The 22,966-nt window shown below is 50.4% G+C and overlaps 1 protein-coding gene across 2 annotated transcripts in view; it reads right to left on the bottom strand.

The window, feature by feature from the left end:
* Positions 1-22,966, bottom strand: part of LOC146796173 (uncharacterized) — a 244,237-nt gene that overhangs the window by 42,620 nt on the left and 178,651 nt on the right. The gene's annotated exons all lie outside the window — the stretch shown is intronic.

Genomic DNA, 22,966 nt, shown 5'->3' with positions numbered 1-22,966 from the left:
CCAGTGACACTGGCAGAAATTACAATGGCTATTAAATCCCTCAAAGCTCACAAGGCCCCAGGGCCTGATTGCTTTACTGCCAACTTTTATAAAACATTTGCCATCGTCCTCAATCCCACACTTCCTTGATCTCTTTCACCATTTCTCTAAGTCAGGGGTCATTGCAGACACAGCTAGTGAGGCTACTATTGTTGTGATCCTCAAAGAGGGGAAAGACCCGACTTTGGCGAAAAATTATAAGTCAATTTCAATGATTAATCTGGACGCAAAAATATATGCCAAAATCCTCTGTAACAGATTTGAGCCATTTTTGCCACGCTTGATTGACCACACTCATGTGGGGTTCATGAGAAATCGACTATCTAACAACAATACTCGCCTTTTGTGTCATACTGACAGAGCAAAATCAGCGAAGTTTGATATTGATGCGATTACACTAGATACCGAAAAAGCATTTGACAGGGTCTCCTGGTCGTTCCTCCATGAAATCATCCTGAAGTTCAATCTGGGTGAAACATTCACTAAAATGGAGTTTCCAGATACAACTGAATCGATATTATCGAATGATCAGAGAATTCATTTACCCATATATCTGATACCCCCTCCTAATTGTCTGGGATATTAGAAAAAAATCTAACCATGACACAGTATTGAATCAGTGTGAGGAACAAGTATAATGACCAGCGCATGGATGGTCTGTTCGGCAGGAATCGTCTAATTGAAAATCCTGCTTTTCTAGTATTGAGAACCCTTGTAGTTTTTGGCTTTAACTGTGTGTTTGCCCAGTTGGATGTATCTAGGGTCAAATCTAGGATATAGTTAAAATTGCCCCCACAAGTCATGGGCCCTTCTACGCCCATAGCAAGATTGTGTAACTGAATCAATGGCTCTACATCATTGCTAACGGGCCGTAATAGTTCACTAAATTCAAAGGAGAGTCTTAAATGGAGACCTTTAACCAGAGCCATCTTCTTCCTGCATCCCTAAATACGTCTCTCAGCTGCAGATCGATAGACCTACCCAAATAGATCACCACATCTTGCATTGCGACCCCAGACGAGGAAAAATATATATAAGAAAATGTCTTAAGGAAGTGAAGTTTTGGACGACTACTTTTAAGATGAGCCTCCTGAAGAAAAAATACTTCTGGACTAAATGAGTAGAGCCACCTCCACAAAACCCCATATTTGTGTTTGTTTAAAACACAGTTGGCATTGCATGATAATACCTTAACATTATGCATCATTTCATAATTCTTCTGTATTTCATACACGCACTGCCCTTCTGAACCCTTCTCGACCTCCTCCTCTGGATAATTTTATTAATGTACTTGTTAGACCTGCTCTTTTTTCCTGAAAGTGCACCCACCCCACCCTGAACTCATCGCCCAACAGCCCAGTGACCCCTTAAACTTAAAACCTAACGGGGCAATTTCCTGTCTCATCCCTGCCCTTCCACCTATTCCATTTGTTGCCATGTTGCTGCACCTGGTATCACTCCTACACCCCCCCCCCTCTTTGAAGGAGAGGAACTTCCCTGGCCCCCCAGTCATACCCCTCATTCTGGTCAGTTATCTCAATGACGAACTTGCTAGAGGAAAAGAAAAAACAAGAGATTTCAAGAAAAGCCAAGAGTGGCATCTACATTTAGACAGAAATTTCTGAACTTCTACATTTACACAGAGGTGAACCTGGCCCTTCACCATCACCTTCAACTTGGATTATTACATCAGAGATGCATGGGCGTCCTGAGTGCTGAACAAACCTGCAAGTCTTAGACACTCTCTGCAACAAAGGGCCACAGAAGTCGACATATCTGAAAAGATTAGGAACTGGATATTTTCAGAGGCAGAGAAACGTTTCCTCTCGATTGCTTTACTCAGTACCTGCTCTTTGATGCGGTAGTCTGCAAAGTTCACTAGGATGGTGCGTGGTTACTTCAAGTTAGGTGAGCATTGAGCTGGTACATGGTGAGCCCTCACAATAGACAGGTCACCTGGAAAATCGGGCAACACGTGGGCTTAGATCAGTGATCCCACCCAACGAACGTTCTGGCTTTCGCTCCCATCTAGAATGCCCACAAAGCCCAAATTAGAATGTCTCATATAGTTCTACAGTTCTTGGATTTAATGCTCCAGATATACCTTTTGCTTTTCTATGTTGCGCATACCTTGCTGAATTGATCACATCTTATCCTCAAGATCTGATATCCTAGATTCTGCCTCCTTTAGTCTGACTGGACGTTGTAGCATATTCTCCTCAATTTTAGTCAGTCTATTATGGAGAGCTGTAATCTTGTGTGCCTGTGAAAGCTTTAACACCTGTATCTCGAGCAGTATAGTATTAAGTATGGTTATGACAGAGTGAGGGTGGCTGTCCTCCCCGCGGGCAATCCCCCCCCGTTCAGTCTGACCTGGTATCTGATGGTGCAATAGCCTGCTGAAAGGGGAAAGGAGTCTTCTCAATCACTGCCACAGATATTGGCTCAACTCTTAACTCTAAAATTTGCACTGCTTCTTCCATTGCGGACTCAGACTGTACCATCGTCTTGTGCAAACAGATTTGTGATTGCTTCACAAATAAAGGGTATTCTTTAGGCTTTATTTTGCTCATCATAGTCTCCATCATACACCCTGGTTGCTCCCTCCCTATTGATCTCCACTTGTAACATTCCCGTGGAGGATTGCCTGGAAGCATTAGGTTCAGGCTTCGCTGACATCCGGAGCCCTTCAGATTCTGCTTCCTTCCCACTCCTACTCTGGTTGCTTGCCCAACTAGTATTGAACAGCGTTGCTGTCTAGAGAGTCTATTCTCAACTGTTGGCTCCGGTTTGGGCGAGCCACTGCTGACTTGGCCTGTATAGAGTGCCTTTTTGCTCTCTGAGAGGGAGGGGTTGAACCTCTGGAGGGACTAGAGACAGCCGATCCCTTAAAATGTTGCTATTGCATTCTTTTGCTGATCTTTTTATGTCCTCTTTAATTTGCTGGAATTTTTTTTCTCCTTTCCCTGCTCCCTTTCTTTATCAAGTTAGTGCGTTGGTATATAATCCAATCACTGCTCTCTTTCCTAGTCTAACTCACTCAGGGGATCAAGAAACCCCCAAGACAGGCTTCTCCATTATCAACAGCCCCTCACAGCAATGAGTGTCGGCCCGCCACACTCCTTGCAGCCAGTTTAGTCACCTCTGCCCGTGGGGACTCAGATTGCTCTGCAGCTGCAGTATAGCAACACAAGGGGCTTCCATCCGGCTTCTTGTTCGCTCGCCAAATCTCTCCAATTCAATCACTCCCACTAGAGTCGAGGCTGTGTGCTTTTTTCTTTTTTTTCCCCCTGAGCCGCCAGCGTGTACGAGCCTCCCAATCAACTGTCGAGTGTCGTGCTCCCTCCACCCGCATACGCCACTCCGTCGTGCAGTGCTGATTGCCTCTGTTCAACCGGAAGTGAAAACATTCGGAGCAGGGCACGGGGAGACCATATGGGTGACGTAACATCAGAGCATGCTGGCTACGCCTGCTGTTACCTCAAAATGGGCCAGTTTTTTAAGTGTGGCAATGTAATCCGGAACCATCTACAATTTGCCTTGTTTGCTTTGAAAAAAATTATATCTATCAATAGCTGTCCATACAGCTGGTTGGTAATAACTATCTAGGTCCTATAAAACATGCTTAAAGGCTCAGTATCCTCCTCAGTTCTTGCTTTTCTTCCATTTGACCATAAATGATCAGCCCTTCTGGACCAGGGCTGTGCAATAAAAGTTTCTTTTTCTTACATATGTAAATTCATCTGTACCTACTTCCTCTATGGCTGAGATAACATTTTAAATATTCTGTTTCCACTCCGACCATTTCATATGAGGTTTACTTGGAAAAGGATGGAAAGGTAGTGGAGGTGTAATACTGCAGGTTTGGGTGCACATTGCTGTACTTATTGAAACTCGTAATGAATATATAATGTATCATAGGAGGAGCTTAGCGCGTGATCAAGATGGCCGCGTGAGCCTAGAGCTCCCGAGACCCTCGCTCCCTCCGGCAGCTATCCTGTCTACTATCCTGCTCTCGACGCCCGGAATATTGGAGGGGAGCCGTTGCTGAGGCGAGAGCCGCTGTCCGGATCGAAATCGCCCACCGGAGACCGAAGTTGTACTGCCTGGAAGTTTGTGGCCTACTCCCCGAAAGGTGCCCGGGACTAGCGTTGGCACAGTGCCCGTGCACTAATTGAACAACAGCGGCCGTGCGAGGGGCGAGTTGTCGGAAGGAAGGTGTTTTCACTTTCACTTTCGCTTTCCTGTCTCCACCGCGCCCGGGCTTGGGCGTGAGTAGTGCCAGTCACTGGTTGCACGGTTGTCTACTCTGTATGGGCAAGGAGATTGTCTCCGCGGCAGATTGCGATGTCGAGCAAATCGGACGCCGAAAAACAGAAGCCCAAGAGTACCAGGCGGGGAGGCTACACCCAGACTAACAACATGGACCGCTATGCCCACCAGAAGGGGTCTCCGGGCGGATCGGGCCAGGCACTGGAGGCCTTGAAGGACGTGTCGCCCCCCTCCGCTGAACCAACCCTGCAAGATATCATGGGGGCCATCGAAGGGATGAAGTCCTCTATCGGGCAACAATTTGAGACCCTGGCGCATAAAGTGGACGCCATATCGATCGACGTCAATCTGATTCGGGCAGACCTGGGGAAAACTAATGAGCGGGTTCAGTCCTTGGACCTCAAGACTGCCGGCCTCCTGGGCGACGTCTCCGGCCTTCAGCTGGAAGTCCGTACCTTGCGGACTGCAAATGATCACTTTGCCCGACGGTTGGAAGAGTTCGAAGGCCGTGCAAGGCGCAATAACGTGCGCATTATTGGGGTCCCGGAAAATTCGGAGGAGCAGTCGGTGGACCTGTTTGTGGAGGACCTGGTGGTGAATCATCTGGCGCCCAAAGGCCTCAGTAAGTTCTTTACTGTCGAGCGGGCCCACAGAGTCCCTGGCGGGAGGCCCAAGGTGGGGGCCCCTCCGAGGCCGATTGTCGCCAGGATCTTTAACTTCAGGGACCGAGATGCCATTCTGCAAGCATCGCGGGTGTCCGGCCCGATGCCATTCCAGAACACTACCGTAAGTTTCTATCCGGACTTTACCCAGATGGTGCAGAAACAACGACAAGGCTTCCTGGCGGTCAAGAGAAGGCTACGAGAGATGGGACTGAAATACGCCATGCTCTTCCCGGCCAGGTTGCGTGTGGTGTTCGAAGAGCGGACTTTCTTTTTTGAATCACCGGACATGGTCGGAGATTGGCTGGACACATTGCCCCAAGGACGGACTGGCGTGGAACGCTCCGGTGGAGCAGACGGTGGTGGGGATGAACAATGAGCCAGGACTTAAGTACTAGAACTCCGGTTCCCCCGGGAGGGTGATAGTCCGGGGGGTAGTGGGGGCCGTATGGGAGCTTTTTCCTCCTCTGGGGTTCTTTTTGTAGATTAGTCTTTGTATGGGGCGACAGGCACACTGCAAGTTGGGGGGCATTTTAGAGCTTACGCAGGGGTGCAGGGTGGGGGGTGGATGGGGGTTGTTGTTGGGGTTGTTGTTGTTTTTGGTTATGCAAGGCGTAGAGATGCAAGCTTCTGTGACTCGAGTGCGGTTCCACGCGGGGGGTGGTGGTCTCCTTACATGTTGGGATGGGGGGTAGGGGCCTAAAAATACTCAGTTGGAATGTAAATGGCTTGGGGGATCGTATCAAGCGTGGGATTGTCCTGCAATTTCTGAAGCGATGTACCCCTGATATTGTCTTATTGCAAGAGACGCACTTGATTGGTAACACGTGCTATGCACTCAACAGGAAAGGCTACAAATTTGTCGCACACTCCGGGTTTTCCTCGGGTTCTAGAGGGGCGGGAATACTTGTCAGGTCCTCTCTGCCATTCGAGGTCGACTCCACTACTGTTGATGATAGGGGACGCTTTGCGGCAGTAGCGGGGAGGTGGGAGGGCAGGACGCTGGTCCTGGTGTCGGTTTATGTCCCTCCTGCACTGCAGCCTTCTACACTTGCGGACTTAGAGAGGACATTGTTGGATCTCCCAGAGGGAATGTTGGTAGTGGGTGGCGACTTCAATGCGGTTGGCTCCGGATTGCTTGACAGACACCCGCCAAGGAGTTCGGGGGGGGGGGCTCAGAAGTGGCTTCCGGATTTTGTAGATACCCTTGGTCTGGTTGATTGTTGGAGACTGTTGCATCCCACACAGCGACAATACACTTTCCATTCAGGGGCGCATGGCAGTCTCTCCAGAATTGATTATGTGCTTACCCTAGCTGCACACGCCTCCTTTGTCTCTGAGGCCAGGCACATGGCACGGGGTATCTCTGACCATTCGCCGGTGTGGATCTGTATGGATGTTGGTAGAGGAGTGGGGGGTAGGGTGGCCCCAATTAACCCGTGGTATTTCAGGGACCCTACGACTCGTAGTGCGGTGCTGAAGGCGGTCGATCGTTATTTCCAGGAAAATCTCGGCTCGGTCACGTCGGCGGTGTCTATGTGGGAAGCGTTCAAAACAGTGCTTAGGGGTGAGGCCCTCTCCTTGATAGCAGCTGCCAAGCGTCGGAGAGACGCGGAGGTCGCCCAGATTGAGGCGGAGATCGCGGATCTAGAGCTGGCGCTGGAGGGGGAGGTCACGGCGGCGGCGCTGCACAATTTGAGCCTTAAGCAATCGGAGTACAAGGCCCTTGTGGCGGACGCGGCCAAAGCCTTGAGTAGGGAACAGCAGGGCCGTCTGTACGACGTCGGAGACAAGGCCGGGAAATTAATCGCGTGGCTGGATAAAAAGGAGCGGGTCAATCGTGTTGTGCCAGACCTCGTGACGGAGGATGGCGTCGTGGTCACAGAGCCGGAAGGCATAGTCCAGTGCTTTGCGGATTACTTCCACACGGTCTATACCTCCGTGTCGGACAGGCCAGTGGGGGATTCGTGTGAACTCCTGCGCGATCTTGCTTTGCCTTGCCTCTCCGACATAGACAGGGACGATCTGGATGGCGATATCACAGTCGACGAAATCGCGGGGGCTATCCGTTCATTGCGTCCGGGCAAGGCCTCGGGCCCGAATGGCCTGCCGATTGAGTTCTACAAACTCCGGCCGGATAAGATCGCTCCGCATTTGCGAGCTATGTTTGTGGAGGCGCGGGAGACGGGCTGCCTCCCGCTCGACCAGCGCCTGGCAACAATCGTGGTCATTCATAAAGATGGCAAGCCCAGGAACAGGTGCAGCTCATATAGGCCGATCTCGCTCCTTAATGCCGAGCCGAAGATCCTCGCCAAAATCCTCGCTAACCGTCTGGTCAGGGTGATCGGTGATCTGATCCACCCTGACCAATCTGGTTTCATCCCGCATCGTAACACCGCGTTGAACCTTAGGCGCATCCACGGAGTGATCGCAAGGGTGGGGACGATGCGGGAGCCGGCCATTGTGGCAGCGCTCGATGCAACGATGGCTTTCGATACGGTAGAGTGGGTATATCTGTGGGCTGCGCTTGCGAAATTCGGCTTCGGACCCGGATTTGTGGGCTGGGTGAGACTATTATATGAAGGACCTCTCGCTAAAGTCGCAGTCAACGGTAGGGCGTCCCGTCCCTTTGACCTGGGGAGGGGTACCAGGCAGGGCTGTCCTCTGTCGCCGCTGTTGTTCGCTCTTGCTCTCGAGCCGCTGGCGGCCTGGATACGATGGCACCCAGATGTGAGGGGGATTCGATGGTCACCTGACCACGAAGACCGCATCTCCCTTTATGCCGATGATATTCTGCTCTATCTCACTTCACCCCGGAAGTCCATCATAGTTGTCTGCGACATTTTGACTTCCTTTGGGAGGAATTCGGGACTAACCATTAACTGGGGGAAGTCATATCTGTATGCCCTGTGTGGAGACGTCCCGGTTCCCCCGCGGAATTGCCCGATCCAGATCGCCCGGGAGGGTTTCATGTATCTTGGGATTTATATCTCTGCCGACCCAACGGTACGGTATGAGAGGAACCTGCTCCCTCCGTTGGCGCGCCTGCGGCGGGACGTGGCGGGTTGGCGGCGGCTGCCGCTTTCCCTCCTTGGCCGTGCTGTGCTATTCAAAATGATGTCTCTTCCCCGTTTTCTCTATGCCCTGCAGAACACCCAGGAGCTGGTTCCGGCCAGCTACTTTCGGGAGGTTGAGAGTCTACAGCGCTCGCTGCTGTGGGACGGCCGTCCGCGTATAGCGATAGCAAAACTAACTCTCCCTTGGTACGATGGGGGTATCGCGCTTCCCGACATCAGAAGATACTATTGGGCCTCCCAACTGAGCGCGATCAATCATGGAGTCTACGGCCCGGCGCTTAGCCCTGGCTTTGCTATGGACCGGTGGTTGCTGCGTGGGGGTGGCTACTATAGAGCACTTTACTCGAGGCCCCTGGCTGGGTCCCTCACGGGGCCGACCGGGGTGGCGGTGCACGTGTGGAAGACAGTCACGAACTCACTGTGCTGGAAGGATAGGCTCACCCTCGCCACTCCGCTGTATGACTCCGACATGCTGGGGAAACTTTGGCACTCTAAGGGATTCGAGAAATGGGATCTGATTGGCATCTCCAGGGTGGGGGACATGCTGACCAAGGGGCGGATTAAGTCGTTTGACGAGCTGCGGACGGAATATGCGCTGGAGGGCACGGAATACTTCCGGTATGCGCAAGTGCGCCATGCGCTGCGGTCGGTCCTCGTTGAGGGGGAAAAGGTGCCCGAGTCCTCTCCTTTGGAGGACCGGATCCTGGACGGCCATATGCCGGAGAGCACAATCTCCCTAATCTACAAAAAGCTTGTGAACGTTCGGACCGACCTCCTCCTGGGGGTGCGGGATCAGTGGACTAGGGACGGCCTTGAGCTGGACGACGAGGATTGGCAGTACGCCGTCTCCTCTCCTAAGGAGGTCGCGATCCCCGCCAGGCTACGGCTGGTCCAGCTTAAGATACTGCATAGAGTTTATGTCACTGGGCCCCGGCTGGTCCATATGGGTTTTTCCGAGGATGGGCTGTGTAAGAGGGGCTGCGGGATGGTGGGCACCTTTCTACATATTATATGGGAGTGCGGTGTGATTGCGGAGTTATGGAAGCGGATTCACGTTGTGATGCAGGAGGTCACGGGTATTGTACTGCATCCAGAGGCGCGGCGCTGTCTTTTGAATGTGTGGGGTCCTACAGATTATGACGCTGCGCAGACTCAATGGGTGACCCTAGGCAATATGGTGGCTAAGCGAGATATAGCACGACTGTGGGGCTCTCATAGCCCGCCCACCCTGGATGCATGGAAGGACAACATGGACTGGAGCATGTTTCGGGAGAAAACGGTGTATAGTGCGCGGGGGAGGCCTAAGAAATGGCATAAGGTATGGGGAGGTTGGAACCAGTATAGGGGGGGCATATGTCTGCCTCCTGCCACTGAACCACCAGAGGAGCAACTTTCCCCCTAGCCTCACTTCCGACCTGGGTCTTTCTGATGCACCTCCGTTAGAATGTTAGCGCCTCTGCTTCTCCCTCATCCTCTCGATCGGTGGCTTTGATTTGATGTTGGAAATGGGGCCGCCCCTTCGCTGGGAACTGACACGAATTTATGATGTATACTGCCTTGCTTGTTGTGTTCATTTTAGATAGTTTTCAAAAATGAAACCTTTGTCTTTATCCTGCATAAGAGCTATGGATGACTTCATGTGACGATTGATGAGCTGCCGAACCTCCGGGATGTCGGCTGAATAGCTGTGTATCTGACTTATACGAATAAAGGTTTTTAAAAAAAAAAAAAAGAATATATAATGTATGACAGAAGGACAACCCTTGGTAAACTTTGTGTTAGTATTAAACAGCGTTTTAAAAGAATAAGGTGTACGTATCACCACTGAAATAAGTGACCTGCAAAAGACAAGACTACTGGACTTAGGTAACCAGAAGTTTATTTGGTAAGAGCAAGCAGTATCTTCTTGCTGAACTCCATTCCAACTACTGTCACAACAGACTAACCAATACTCTAGAATCCCCACATTCCTATAGCAACTGGCTAACCCAGACACCGCACTTATGAACGTTAAAGTTCGATGTTGCATACTCCTCAAAATGGGCAGTGTGAGCTGTCCGCTACATAAATCACCTAGGGGGCACAAAGTCAAAAACTTTGGTGGAAAAGGCGAAGGACTTCTGGCATTTCTACCAACAGAATCAGATAGCAGTGAACGTGGAGTATCTGCTGGACAAGAAGAACATGACAGCCTATTAACAGTCCAGACATTTCAAGAATTCCAGCGCACGGAGGCTTCTACTGACGGTCTTTCAGGCTATCATGATGCAGTGCGGTCCATGTCACATGGACCTACTTGCTTCCTGTTGGAACCACCTGCTTCTCTGCTACTTTAGCTAGAGACCAGATCCAGAAGCAGTGTGAGACAAGTGCCTTTCTTCAGGACTGGAGCAGAAAGATAAATTACACATTTCCATCCATTCTCAATGTAAGGAAACAGCAAGCGACCATGATACTCATTACTATGATTTGGAAATCTCATTTATGGTTCCCAGTTCTGAATGAACTTTCTTTGGATTTCCCAATCCCTCTATACCCCTCCTTCCAATTACTGTAAACGATCTTTTATCTTCATCATTATCTTGTGGAAGAAGGTTCCCGACACTGATAGCGTGGAAGATTAGAGGGGACGATGGTCTCGCCCAGGGCTTCTGGGACATGCTGAATCCCTTATCAGGAAGGCCTAGACAGGCAGATTGGTCAAACTGTACAGATTGACGTAGAGGAAATAGACATCTTGGTGCCTAGAAAGGAGTCTGGATGCCGTGGGGCAAAAACTGTCAATATCCTACATTTTCATTTGCAAGTGACGTCACAAGGAAGAGCTTACAGGTCAGTAAATTAATCTAGATCAGCTATTTCGGCAGGACACAGCCCGATAGACAGGATAGCCATACAAGAGCATCTAATGCTGTCAGACTGTTAACAAGCATTAGAATGTTGATTCCCTCTACCCCCAAATACTCAGGGCTCTGGGATGTTAATCAGGTCTTGCATTTGATTCTTTCTTAGCAACATAACACATTTTATTCCAGGAAAGAACAGGTTGTGGAAGAACAGGGTTTCAATCAGGAACACAAACTGGACAAGATGAGGATGAAGAAAGTAATTGGTTTTACCCAGGAAAGCACAGGAGGTCGATTAAAGTTTTTTCAAAAGGAAATAACAGGAAATTCTTTGGTGTTGGAAACAGTAGGAGGATATATAATAGAGTTTCTTTCGAAACCAATTCAAGGAAGAGAACTAAGGGAAATTATTTTTCAGGAACTGGTAGAAAATATTGTGGGACAAGAAATAAAGGAAATGTTAGAGAAAAGAGGAGTTATACAGGTAGCAAAGAGGATTTGTAAGTTTACTTTTTGTGGTGGAAAAAAGAGAAAAATGATGAAGACCAGTAATCAATTTAAGGTAATGTCATTATTATGTGTTCTACAGACATTTCGAGATGGTGGGTATCCATCCATTAAGGGATATTTTAGTGGACAACCATTGGATGATAAAAAAGGAATTGAAGGATGCGTATTTTTCTATACCAATCACACAAGGAAGTCAACGGTACCTTCAATTCAGTTGGAAAGGTCAGCTTTATCAGTTTTCTTGTCTTCCGTTTGGTCTTACTTCAGCATCATGATATTTTTCAAAAGTAATGAGACCACTAGTGGATTATTTAAGAAAAAGAGGGATGAGATTACACATTTATTTAGACATTTTGATTATGAATCAGAATGCACAGGCATTGCAGGAGCACAGTATAATGGTGCAAAGTTTGCTGAGACGCTTAGGATTTGTGATAATCTGGAAAAGTCAATATTGTAACCAGTACAGCGAATAGAGTTTTTGGGATTTGTGGTAGACACAATTAAAACACAATAAGAATTAAAGGAGAGGAAAATAACTTTAATAAAACAAGAGGTGAAGAGTTTACTGAAAAAACATGAGGTGAGTTTGAGACAGTTGGCAAGAGTAATAGGACTTTTGTCATCATCAATAAACGCAGTTTTTCCAGGGTTGTTACATTACTGGGCTTTACAAAGAGTCAAGAAATCAGGTCTAAACAGAGGTCTCTGGTATGGAGATAAGAAGAAGTTGGATGTCAAAGATCAGGAGGAGTTGAAAAGGTGGTTAGAAAACTTGCAGGCATGGCATGGCATGGCAGTGCAATTTTTGGGGCCAGTACACATTTTGCTGTGCACACCAATGCAAGCAATTTAGGGTGGGGAGCGAGACTAGCCACTCAGGAGACAGGAGGAAGATGGAATATTGTGGAGAGAGAGAGGAGCATATAAACTGGTTGGGGATAAGAGCTGGGGAGTTAGCAGTTTCAGAAAGCAGATATAAGGTGCTACAGTTCTTTTAAAGATGGACAATATTTTTTATGTGACTTTTATGAACACGTTGGGATGAAGCAAGCCAAAGAAATTGTCATAGTTGGCAAAGGATTTTTGGAAATTTAGCATGGAACACAAGATAAGTCTAAGTGCACAATATCTACCAGGCAAGAAGAATTTAGTAGTGGACTAGAATCCCGTTTCTGGAAGGATTTTAGAGGTTGGAAGCTGAATCCAAGAGTATTTAAAAAATACAGGAAAGGATGGGTCCTTTGAAGATAGATTTGTTTGCGTCAAGGTTAACAAATCAAGTAAGGAAATTTGTGAGTTGGAGGCCAGATCCTGTGGCAATAGCAGTGGATGCTTTCAGTCTAAATTGGCCTGGTGTGAGAGGTTATGCTTTTCTACCTTTCTCCATGATACAGAGTGTTCTGATGCAGGTGAGGAGGCAGAGGTTCAGGCTGGTACTAGTGGCTCCTTTTTGGGTAATGCATGCCTGGTATCCTTCGGTGATGGAGTTAGCATTAGAAGATATGATTTTGATAGAGGCAGTGAAGGGACTTTTAAGAGATGTGGACAGAAGTGAGCATCCTCTAGTGGAATCAGGAGTGCTCTTACTAATCTGGGACATTTCAGGACATCTCATAGATTTGCACAGTTATCAGGAGAGACTTTGGAGCGGTTATACAAATCTTGGGCACCAACAACTAGGAAGAGGTATGCAAGTGCATGGAAAGTATGGGTACGCTGGTGCGTGGAATAGGAACTGTATCCCATTGAGGCAAATGAAATTATGATTGCTAATTTCCTGGCGAATTTGTACAAGGGGTTGAGTTACAGAACTGTGAATTGTTATAGATCGGCAATAGCAGCTGGGCATTCTCTGGTTGACAGTCTGTCGGTAGGGAAAGGACAACAGGAATGTAGAATAATGAAGGGGATTCACTTAAAGAAACCACCAGAAACTAAATATAGTTTCCTTGGGATGTCAATTTGATTTGAAACTTATTTGAAGGTTGGTAAAATGACATGTTTTTGACAATAAAAAATTGGACATGGAAGTTAACTGTTTTACTGTGTATGATTGCATTTAAAAACAGTTTCTGATGTGAAAGCTGTGGGTGTTACGGGTAGGTTATACCAACCAGATGGTGTGCTTTTTGAAAAAAGAAAAACTAAAACATTGACTGTAAGGATATTTTACCCCAGATTTAATAGTCATCCTAAGTTGTGTGTGGGAAGATGTGTTAGGGAGTCTGAAACCAGGATGGTTGAGCTCAGAAGTGTGGGAGTGTATCAATTGTTGACATCTTTTGTGAAACCTCATGGAGCAGTGTCTACAGCAACAATTGCAAGATGAGTTAAAACACAATGCATGAATCAGGTGTGAATTTAGATAGGTTCGAAGTGCATTTAATTGGTGGGGCAATGGCATCAAAAGTGTATAGTGGAGGGGGTAATTTGAGTGAAATTCTGAAAGCAGCTGATTGGTCGAATGAGTGTTTAGAGATTTCTATTAGAGGTCAGTGGAACATGCAGCAGAATAAGTTTTAAAGTACTTTAAACATGCACAATAGTAGCCTTCTGTTTTGACAAAAAATGTTGATTCTCAGAGGTTAACTTTGTTGAGAATCATGATTTTATTAAAGACAAGGAGGCTAGCATTAATGCTCCCTCCCACACCTGTAGGTGGATGATGTAACAAGAGGGTTGGAAAGCGATGTTGTAATGAAAATTAATGTATTAAAGTTTAATACAAAGTATGACATAATTGATGTTAAGAGGGACTTAATCAAAATTTCAAAAATATTTTAAATATTTCAGAGTCTAAGAGAAAAAAGTCAAGGGAAGGAGTTGGAAGACGATGGAGAGATAAGCAACAGAAAGAAGAGAAACAAAAGAGGATGAGATTGGAATGTTGAGGATTTATGTTCATGATGAATGTTCTACTGTTTAATGACTTCATGTTGTTCTATTTGAAGCTTTTAAAGTGCTGCTCAGAAGTGGTGAATAAAAGTGTATGCATAATGCTAGCCTCCATGTCTTTAATAAAATCACAATTGACCTCTGAGAATCAACATGTTTCCACTCGTTCACCAACACAGCTAACCATGAATTCTACCCATCCTTGGAAATACAACAGAGTATCATATCTTTGTATTTCGAATTAAGCATTGTATTGCTGTAACAAATGTCTTACTTAATTCTGGATTGGTTTAAATGCTCTTTTATAAACTTCCCAAACGATTACATGTTAAAAGCACTTATATGATCTTGGATTGTGCAATACCTTTTGGGGACTAATGAAAGGTTTTTTGTCATGCTGGATCAGAACAAGAATATTTGGCTTATGTAGCAGGAAGAAAGAGGGCAAAGGTCCTGAGGTGGGCAGATGTATGGACTATCTTACCTGCTACTGATTAACATTTTGTACTACAGTTCTTTTGAGTTCTCATGCGAGAAGTTATTTGTTACTGTTATATTTTTTTGCTGCTGTTAGGAGAATAAACTGAAGATGAGAAGCATAATCCTTGCCTACATGTCCGTAACAGAATTGAAACTTTCCTTCATGTTAGCTAGGTAATTTTTTTATTATTATATTATTCATGGTTGGCACTGAAGCATTATGTGTGCACTAGACTATACAAAGGCAAGTAATGGAAGGAGGATTAGGTTGGTGGCTCTGTTGCTTTTGAGAGATATGTTGTACACATCAGGGACCTTCTTTTGCATTTTGGAGGTGCTGTGCTTTGGAAATTCTGCCACACTGTTGGAGTTGCAACTGAACCGGATTTCTATCCATGCCTAACTGCGTGACCTTTCCCTATAAGTACGTGGCCCTAGAGTTTTATTCAACAGCTTAAATTCAAGTTACTCTTGCAAGCAATTGGAAATACTTTCCACCGCAGAGAGGGTAAGAAAAGAAGGAGATGTAGATGTTTTGTTCCTGCCAGATGTTTTCTTGCCAGAACCGTTTGGTGACCATCCCTCCCTTTCAGTTCTGCTGCTGTTGGTTACCTTGGAGCCTCTGAGGGGCTTGTCCCTCAGAGGGCAATAAATGCATTGATATGGTCTTTAAGAATGTTTCTTCTGCTGCATTTCTCAAATCAAACAGCTTTTAGGGTTTCCATCTCAGTTTTCAAACAAGCCATCTCTTCATCTGTATGCCTTCCAAATAAAGTTGTACCACAGAAGGGTAGATTGATAATCCTCTGCTGACACGCCTGTTTGAGAGCTGTCAAAAAAAGCCAAGAATGTCTTATGGCTAATCAGTATTTAAACAAAATCTTCTCTGCGATCTCTTGGCAGATCGTCCACGAACTGCTGGAAGGAGTCCCATAAAGACCAGTCGTACCTGCCAAGGAGGGAAGTCACTCTTGCAGATTTCATTTAGGTAGCTGCTGTACCACATTGACCTTATGACCCAGCCCCACAGTCAATTTTCCTACTCTCTATGTTTGGTGGGACTGTAAACAAAGGATTAAGAGGGTGGACATTTTTTTCAGTCAAGACCACTACAGAATCAGGAGGAAGATTTGGACGCAGGAATAAAAGGTTTTGTTCAGGAGGTCTGTATCTTTGCATTAGTCTGGATGGGGCAGCTTTTGCTGAAACTGGCGTAAGAAAAAGTTCCATAGCTGGTTCTAATAGGCCTGCAGCTAGTAGTAGGAGTAGTCTTGATGCTGAACTTTGGTGAAGCGTTTCAAAAATCACTGGTGGCGTTGTTGTGGGTGCTGGTAACAGAATGTTCCATTTTGTAGCTCCTCATATGAGTACTCCTTTAAAGCTATCAATGTCGTTGATTCATGAGACTCTTGTTGGAGGAGAGTTAGTCAAATGAGGAGAAAACCTCTTTGTGTCCAAGGTCGTTGTTCTGGAACAGGAATGCGTCATGAACCTGTATCTGCACCTGTCTCTAGTTGAGTATCTTGAAGAACAGGCTTGCCTAGAATGTTGAGAGTGACGTCCGGAACTTGCTCTTTATCTGTGACGAGATCTGGACCTTGGTGGTAGAGAATTAGATCCCATTGGTGTTACAGGTGGGCTTGTTGGAGAGTGAACCCTCGAAGGCACTGCTGTCTGAGAAGGTGGATGTTGAGGTGGAGTTGCTGCTGAAGGAACTGGAAGTTGAGACGTAGAAGGTTGTCGAGAAGTTTAGTACTAGAACTGAAAGCCTTAGGGTTGTCTCCCCCCAAACGTTTTACTATACTCCATTTTTGCTAATCTCACCTTGCTTTAGGACTCTGTGCACTTTACTATTGCTTATCAGTGCTAAACTGCGTGTGCTCTCTTCTCATGATAAAATTGGATTACACCCAATTCGCACCTTTAATTTACTTTTAAGTCCCTAGTTAAGTGGTACTTCAGGTACTCATTGTGCCACCCACTTAGTGTTGGAAGGGCTAGCCCCAGGGGAGGACAGAATATGTACTTGGCCACCCTGCGCCCACCCTTCCGGGAGAAATAGCCGAGCACCGGTCGGAGACCCCTTCAGGACTGGGGCTCACACCTAGGATCGTACACGCTGATTCAGCACCAGGCAACACAGAGACACCACACCGTAGATTCTGGAATACGTATGCTTTATGTAGCAATATCAGGATCTTTATGATCCGCAGGAGTATGTACAAGTAGAGCAAGGGCTCACAAAGTCTCGGTTGGGGTAGGGGTAGCGGGACAGTCTTAGGATCGGGGTCCACGCGGGAGCGTATCGGGCGCACAGCTCTCAATCCTCGAGCCGGGGGATACGAGATGATCTTTGGGGTCCAGCCGGACCGGAATGTCTCTTGAGCGAGTGTTCACTCTGCAGGACTCGAGTCCGGGTGTCGGAGGTCAGACAATCTTCCAGGAGCCGCGAGTCACTCAGCAGGGCTCAGAGTTCTCTAGGGTGCAAGGTGAGCCGCGACCACGTCAGCAGGGCTCGGATGTCGTTAGGCAGAAGTCCGTCTCTGCCAGGTAGAGCCGCGACGCTGTCTGCAGGGCTCACCAAGGTTCCAAGAGTTCCGTAGGATGTTGTGGGGATGATCTTCAGCCGCGACCACGTCAGCAGGGTTAGTTCGTTCCAGGATTCAACTGCCGAGGGTCCCAGGGCGCCCCTTGTTATAGGTCGACTCCTCTTTGATGGCCGGAGTCCTCACGGGCAGGGGTCTTAGCGCCTGGGGGTCGTTTGTTGGGGGTTCCTGCCACGCGGCCCTTTGATCCTTTCAAAGCGGGGTCGGGAGGGATCCCAGACACGCAGCAGGCGTGGAGCCAGCCCTCAGGGTGGCCGGAAGGCCGATCGAAACCATCTCTTGGGAGGAGGCCAGGTGTGAATGAAAACTACTCCTCCCTCTCCTGCTCACCAGGAGCTCTCTCTCCCCCCAGCCGGGATGGCGCGACTAGGCCGGGGTTGTGCTTGGGTCGAGGCGGCCATCGGGGGTGCTGGGCCGGGTACTGGAGGCCGCGAGGCCGATGGAATGGGAAGGGTACCTGGTGTCTGGAAGATGGAGGGGAGGACAGGGGAACCGCGGGTTCTGGGTCGGGGAGGCTACGCTAGTCAGTGTAGTGTGGGGTGTAGGGGGTAGCCTGGTGTCGCTACGGGTCTGAATGGGCCACGCCACGAGGCCGGGTCCAACACGCGTCCCCCCCAGCTGAAGGCCGGAGAGAACTACCCATCTTCCTGGGGGTTCTCTTCGCTAAGGCGGAAGAATCTGGAGAGGCCGTCAGCGTTGGCCTGGTCGTTGCCAGGGCGATGCTCTACTGTGAAGTCCATCCCCTGGGGGGAGATGGACCAGCGTAGCAATTTGGGGTTCTCCCCCCTCATCTGCATGAGCCACCGTAAGGGTCGATGATCCGTCTGGACTCGGAAGTGGGTTCCGAAGAGGTAGGGTCGCAGTTTCTTTAGAGCCCAGACTACGGCGAACGCCTCGCGTTCAATGGTGCTCCATCGTTGCTCTCGGGGCAGTAACCTTCGGCTAATGAAGGCCACGGGCTGATCTACGTCCTTCTCATTGAGCTGGGAGAGGACGGCTCCGATGCCGTGCTCGGAAGCATCCAATTGGACCACAAACTCTTTGGAGTAATCGGGGCTTGGAGCACAGGGGCTGTACACATGGCGAGTTTCAGGGCGTTGAACGCCTCCTGGCAGGCAGGGGTCCACTGTACCTTTTTAGGTTGTCTTTTGGACGTGAGCTCCGTGAGAGGTCCTACGAGGCTGCCGTAACCTTGAATGAACCTCCGGTAGTAACCAGTGAGGCCCAGAAAGGCTCGGACTTCGGTTTGGGTGGTTGGTGGCTCCCAGGCCAGGATGGCGTCAATCTTAGGTTGGAGAGGGGCGACCTGCCCGCTGCCGACCTGGTGCCCCAGGTAGACCACCGATCCTTGCCCAATTTGGAATTTGCTGGCCTTCACTGTGAGGCCGGCTTGGCGCAGGGCCCCCAAGACCCTCCGGAGGTGCTGGAGGTGCTCACCCCATTCGGAACTGAATACCGCAATATCGTCCAGATAGGCGGCGCTGAATTCTTCCAGCCCGGCCAGGACCCTATTCACCAGTCGCTGAAAGGTGGCCGGGGCATTTTTCATCCCGAATGGCATCACTCGGAAGCGATAGTGCCCATCCGGGGTGGAGAAGGCGGACCGCTCCTTGGCGCCCTCTGTGAGTGCAATCTGCCAGTATCCGCAGGTCAAATCGAAGGTGCTGAGAAACTGAGCAGACCCAAGGCGGACGATGAGCTCATCTGTGCGGGGGAGAGGGTGAGCGTCTGCGCGAGTGACCGCATTGAGCCCCCGGTAGTCCACGCAGAATCGTAGTTCGGGGGCAACACCAGGGGCAGCTGCTTTCGGGACCAGTACCACGGGGCTGGCCCAAGGACTGTCTGTGGGCTCGATCACCCCGAGAGATAGCATCTTCGATACCTCTGCCTGGATGCAGGCCCGGACTCGGTCGGGGACGCGGTAGGCTCGGTGCCGTACCGGTGGGCTGTCTCCTGTGTCCACGTCGTGGACGCACCCGTCGGTGACCTTGGGGACGAGGGAGAACAGGTCGGAGAACTGGCCCAAGAGCCGGCGGCAGTCCTCGTGTTATCAGGGTGTGAGGGAGGGGGAGAGGATCACCCCCTCCACGGAGCCGTCTTTTTCTTTGGCCCGCAGGAGGTCAGGAAGAGGTTCCGTTTCCTCTTCCGCCCCGTCGTCTGTGGCCAGGAGCAAGCTCAACTCCGTCCGCATGAAGTAAGGCTTGAGGCGGTTCACGTGGAGGACCCGAAGGGGGTTCCGAGGGGACTGGACGTCCACCACGTAGGTCACCTGACTTTTTCGCTCGACCACCTTGAAGGGCCCGGTCCATTTGTCTTGGAGGGCGCACGGCTTCACGGAGACCATCACCCAGACCTGCTGCCCGGGCTGAAACTCGACCAGCGTGGCGTTCTGGTCGTACCAGCGCTTCATTTCTTCCTGGCTCACCTCGAGATTGGCCTCGGCCAGCTCTCGGAACTTCCGAGTCTGGTTCCTGAGAGTCAACAGGTACCGGAACACGTCCTGTGGGGGGTTCCGGGGTGCCGTCTCCCATCCCTCTTTGACCAAGCTCAGGGGGCCTCGGACTGGGTGCCCATACAGCAACTCAAATGGGCTGAACCCCAAGGACTTCTGGGGGACTTCCCGGTAGGCGAACAGGAGGCAGGGGAGGAGGACGTCCCACTTACGCCGCAGGGGCTCCTCGAGACCCATGATCATTCCCTTCAGAGTCCTGTTAAACCGCTCCACTAGACCATTGCCTTGGGGATGGTAAGGTATACGAGACTCCACACTGTTGCCACAGGGATCTCATATATCTTGAGATAAAATTGGTACCTCGGTCGCTCACGACCTCTCGGGGGAACCCTACCCGGGAGAAGATCCCCATTAAGGCCCGGCCCACCACGGGGGCCGTGACGGTGCGGAGGGGGGATGGCCTCCGGGTATCGGGTGGCATGGTCCACTAGGACGAGGATAAAGTGGTGACTCTGGGTGGTTTTGGGATCCAGGGGCCCCACGATGTCAATTCCGACCCGCTCAAAGGGGGTACTGACGACTGGGAAGGGCTGGAGGGGGGCCTTGCGCTTCCCTCCACTTTTACCACTGGCTTGGCACGTGGGGCAGGACTTGCAGTGGGCCTCCACGTGGGCTCGCATTTTTGGCCAATAAAAGTGCGTTACTAGGCGATGGTAGGTCTTGTCCTGGCCCAGGTGGCCGGCCAGGGGTACATCATGGGCCAAGCCCAGGAGGAAGTCTCGGAAGCGTAGGGGTACCACCAGGACCCGGGCTGACCCTAGCTCGGCAGCCCGCTGCTCGCTATACAGGAGGTCATTCCCCCAATACAATTAGTGGGTTCCCGTTTGGTCGCCCGCGGCTTGGGCGGCGGCCTGCTGCCGGGGTCTGACCAGGGAAGGACAGGTCGCTTGTTCTTTGCAGAACTCCTCTCGGGAGGGGCCCCCTTCGTGGCGCCACTGGGCCAACTCGGGCAGCTCACCTAACTCCGTGATCTGCGCGTGGTCGGGTGGAGCGGACCCATCGTCGGCGGGGGGCTCTTCTCCTGGGGATAGGGTGTGAGGTTCAACAGGATCATCTCCGGGTTGGGCCACGGAGGGGGTGCTGGGGGTTTCGTCCTCGACTCCCCCGCGGGGGGGTAGTCGGGCCGCCATGGATCGGGTGGTTGCGCACACCCATTCTGGTAGACACATCATCCCGAGGTGGGTCTTGCGCTCGACCTGTCTCCAGGGGGAACTTTCCAGGTCGTTTCCCAGGAGACAGTCCACGGGTTGTGCGGTTCGGACAGCCACCCGCAAGGTTCCGGTTACTCTCCCCCATTCGAATGGTACCAAGGCCACCTTACACAGACTCTCAGTGTTGTCGGAAGCAATCACAGGGCAAAAGACATTGGGGATGATCTGATCCGCTTGGACTAAGTGGTTGAGGACACCAGTGATGCTCGCCCCGGTGTCGCGAAGGGCCTCCACCGGGTGGCCGTTGACCTTTACAATCTGGCGGTACTTCTTGGTGTTTGCGGGTAGGGGGGCCCCGGGAATCATATCTCGATCTCCTAGAGAGACTAGGGCCATGGCTGCAGGTTCCCATCCCTCGGGGTCCTCAAACTCCTCCCCTAGGGTCACGGTGACCAGGTGTCGGGCTGGGGGAGTTGTCGTGGGGGGTTTCGGGGCCATGGGGCACTGAGGGTCGCTGGCGTAATGCCCTAGCCGTTGACAGCGGAAACATGTGATATTCACCGGGGGTCCTTGTCTGCTGGGGGTGGCGGCACTGCCTGGCGGAGGAGCTAGGAACCCCGGGGGTGGGTTCCTCGGAGGGCTACGCGGGGGCCCGGATGGGAACTCCCTCGGTTTCCCTTGATTCCCCCCACTCTCTGACGGGGAGGTCCTTGCTGGCTGCGGGTGTAGTCTCCTATGGGGTTCCGGGGGACCCGGGTGTTTACCCAAGATCTGCTTCGACGGCCAGCTTCCTCGGGTCTGTGAGTTTGCTGTTGAGCAGGTGCTGGCGTAGTTCTACAAAACAGTTTGTGGACAAGTGTTCCCAGGCAATGAGGTCGGTCAACTCTTCGAAGGTGGTTACTTTGCTGCCCTTGATCCACCCTTCCAGCGCTCGGCTGTAAAAGTTTACGTATTCCACCCAGGTGGTACCTGGGATCTTTCGGCAGTCCCGGAACCGCTGCCGATACATTTCGGGGGTGAGGCCGTACTTCGTGAGGAGGGCCTCCTTCATGTGGCTGTAGGATGTTTGCATGGAGGCCGGTAGGTCGAGGAGGGTGTCTCGTCCTTCGCTCAGGAATCGCCCCCACAACCCGGCCCCCCAGTCCTTTTGTGGAACGCGGTGGGAGGTCATGGCTACCTCGTAGGCTTTGAACCACTGCTGAATGTCATCATTCCGATAGTACTCTGTGACCACATCCTTAGGGATGTGGACTTTCGGTTCCCCCAGGGGTGCGGGTTCTTGGCCCCCAGAGGGTCGAGCGCCCTCGCTTCGTGCTCTAAACTCCATTTCCTTCAAGCTGCGCTCGTGCTCCAGCCGAAGTTTCTTTTCCTCGTGTTCCCGTTGTAACTTCTTTTCCTCTAGCTCTCCTTGTACTCGGAGTTGTTCTACCGCTAGCTTTTTTTCGCCTAGCCTTATCTCGCCTTCTATTTTCAGTTTGGCCATTTCCAGTTCATGACTTCGGTCCCTTTCTCTGTCTGTGGCGTCTTCCGGGGACCAGCCCCCACCCGCTGCGTTGCTTTGCGCTTGGGGGTTATTGCTTGTCCTCGGGAAGCTCCTGAGCTCGTCCGGCCGCTCTGTCTCCTCACCGAGTTCGTCCAGTCGGGGGAGGGAGGCTCCAGACTCCACCCAGGCTTTCAGGGCTTGTTGCATGTCTTCCTTGGTGTTTAGACCAGTGGTAGTGATCTTCCGTTGTTTGCAAAATAGTTTCAGCTCCTTGTGTGTATATTCTTCTAACCGCTGTACACAAAACGTAGCGCTCGCGTCGGTTTCAGTGGTGCTCATGGTGGCTTCGTCTGTCGTCTTTGTTCGGTAGTGCGTCAGCCGTTCGTTGTATGATCTCTAGATTGCAGGCTCGGATCCCGTCGCTTGCCAC

The sequence above is a fragment of the Triturus cristatus genome, chromosome 10, assembly GCF_964204655.1.
Source record: "Triturus cristatus chromosome 10, aTriCri1.1, whole genome shotgun sequence".
NCBI classification, from domain to species: Eukaryota; Metazoa; Chordata; class Amphibia; order Caudata; family Salamandridae; genus Triturus; species Triturus cristatus.
Note: the sequence above shows the minus strand (reverse complement) of the source record. Positions and strands in the feature narration are given on the sequence as shown.